Source organism: Penaeus vannamei, chromosome 10 (genome assembly GCF_042767895.1).
Source record: "Penaeus vannamei isolate JL-2024 chromosome 10, ASM4276789v1, whole genome shotgun sequence".
In the NCBI taxonomy this organism is placed as follows: Eukaryota; Metazoa; Arthropoda; class Malacostraca; order Decapoda; family Penaeidae; genus Penaeus; species Penaeus vannamei.
The window spans coordinates 37,277,889-37,280,388 of NC_091558.1; the positions used below are offsets into that span (position 1 = coordinate 37,277,889).

Below are 2,500 nucleotides of genomic sequence, written 5' to 3' on the forward strand. Positions count from 1 at the left end.
TCGTCGACGTGCTTCCTGTCTGGCTTCGCGTAAAGTGAGGCCAAGTTTGAATCTAAGAATTGCCACTTCAAACTCAACTCAAACTTCTAGGTACGGCAGCCCCTATAAGACACATTATTGAAGGCGCCACAATTGGCACACGTGCGTAATTGTGCAGAATAGTTTGATCGACCATGACAAGGTTGGGCACATAGAAGGCATCAGGCAGTGGAACGGCAGTGTTTGGCGGGACGCCAACAATTCTGACATTGACAAGGAGGAAGCTGATATGGTCGGGCAAGGAGGGACTCTCTGCCAATGTAAGTATTAAAGGGGAAAGCAATCTTGAGAATATTGGTGGAGGACTCTTGCGGGAGTGATGTAGACTGTAATGTTATGCTGCGTTCGGAATTGCTCGTCTCGCTCGTCCATACATCTTGTCCAGGACCAGCAGGACAAGTAGGCTGCGTTCGGAACCTCCAAGACCCTTTCTGCCCAGAATGCAACCGGCTCGAATGTAAACATTCATTTTTTATCATACCGGTGTCTTGATTTTACACGCTGCATAGGTTTTGTAACTCCTCTGATGCACATTTAACTTCCCTGCAACTGACAAACACAAAAATATCTTTTGATAACACCAATAAAGGGTCATAAAATTACCCACCAATATCTTGTGGTTACCTGCAACTGTCAACGTTTACATACAAAATCAATTGTGAAGTCATCTCGTCCTGCTCGCCCACCTTCGCAGGAGGGCGAGTTAGACTACTTGTCCGGGACGAGATAGTGGAGGTTCCGAACTGTCAAAACGACGAGCAGTTCCGAACGCATCATTATATTGCATCATAATCATTGAGGCAGGCGAGAAGTGTCCTCCACAATCTGACCTAGATGTATTGCTATCATTGCTATACGGTAATCTGTATTTATATTGTTCATGATGTTTGTGAGTTAGTGTCTAATGCTAAACGAAAGTGTTATTTGACTGAAAGCAAGATAAAGATGTAAAATGTATTTGTTTCTGTTCATATCCAATTCACTGACATATTTCTGGGAGGCTATTATAAGCATCCCCAACTATGAGTGTTCATTTTGGCAAAGAAGCTAATCATTACTGCAAATCATGTTGATAGTCTGAAAGAGCTGCAGATTGATACTGGTATCTGGTATCTTGTGCTTATTGAGGTATAATAACAATCAGAGTAATGATTCTATATGCAAGTTCATGATAAGCATGGCTATTGAAGGGGTTTGGAGGCTCAGACTTATGAAAATTATTTAGCATCATATAGGCAGTACTACTGGGTGTCTTAGAACAAGTGAATCGAGGTTATTAAAAGTAAAAGACACATGGCATATCAAATTTATTTTCTGTATAAAATTACATGACACAATACAAACCATTAATTTATAGCAACTCAGTATGCAAATAATGTTTAAATAATCCTATATATGCTACATTTTAAAAACAGTCCAGAAAAGTAAATAAAATCTCTCAGTGCATAATGACTCACAAGAATGACTAGAAAAAGGGGCCATGTACTTGAACATAGCCTCTGATTCCTTGTTTGTACCTCTTGATGAGGAGACTTGACGCTGAATATTCTTACGAAATATGCAAGTATACCAGCTTTATTTAGCCATACTTAAGGATGAACAAGGCATGTGTCAGTAAATTTCCTAAACCTATTAAAAACAAGGTAGTACTATTACTCCTATCCATAGACTATATATGAGCACTTTATATACAAATACTGTTTCAGAAAAATACACAAAGTCAGGTTTGTGAACCTAATTATGGTATGAGCCACCAGCACATGCTTGGTATTCTGCTACCATTTTACATGGTGTTTAAGTGTCCTGCAGGTGCCATGTACAAAAACTCAAATGAGTACCATAAGTGAGTGATATATGCTAGGGAAGCATTTCCATCATGTTGACATAAAAAAGTTCCTTAACACAGCATGATGCATTCATTGATTCATGTGATAGTTATAATAACAGTTAGAGTCTGGCTAAGGAGCATGATTGTACTTTCTATTTTATGAATATATACATAACTCACCATAAAATGCTTATCAACAATGCAAACATGAGAAAAGAAAGGAAATAAATTGAAATACAGTATCTGGTCATTATAATTATTACAAACATAATCATTATGCAAGAAAAAAAGAATGCATAACTTAAATCAGTAACAAGATGAGATAAGACATAATTTATCAAAGTGGCAAAAGGTAATGGGAGTAAGTGGTAGAAATACATAATAAATAGAAGCAAAAGATGACAACAAAATACATAATGAGGGGATAACTGTCACTTTTATAGAAAAATAAAAGAAAAGGAAAGCACAGGAATAAAGATGAAGGTATGGAGAAAATGCTTTTCAAGGAGAAGAAATGAATGTACAAGTACAAAAGTTTCCAAAAAACATACTGCTCTGCCAAACATAGCTTGCTGAATATTGGAGAAGATTGTTGCAGCTTTTGATAATAATAATTGCTAATATTTTGTTCAT

General features: G+C 37.1%; 2 protein-coding genes across 34 annotated transcripts in view; one reads left to right on the plus strand and one right to left on the minus strand.

The window, feature by feature from the left end:
* LOC138863019 (N-acetylaspartate synthetase-like) overlaps positions 1–996 on the plus strand; it is a 6,317-nt gene extending 5,321 nt beyond the window's left edge. Inside the window, exon 5 of the mRNA XM_070126640.1 lies at positions 1–996. This exon is cut by the window's left edge and continues 1,116 nt beyond it. The gene's annotated coding sequence lies outside the window, so the exon portion shown is untranslated.
* Positions 997–1,331: 335 nt separating this feature from the next.
* Positions 1,332–2,500, minus strand: part of C3G (C3G guanyl-nucleotide exchange factor) — a 136,230-nt gene continuing 135,061 nt past the window's right edge. For all 33 annotated transcript variants that reach the window (XM_070126631.1, XM_070126635.1, XM_070126633.1 and 30 more), the window contains one exon: positions 1,332–2,500. This exon is cut by the window's right edge and continues 1,900 nt beyond it. The gene's annotated coding sequence lies outside the window, so the exon portion shown is untranslated.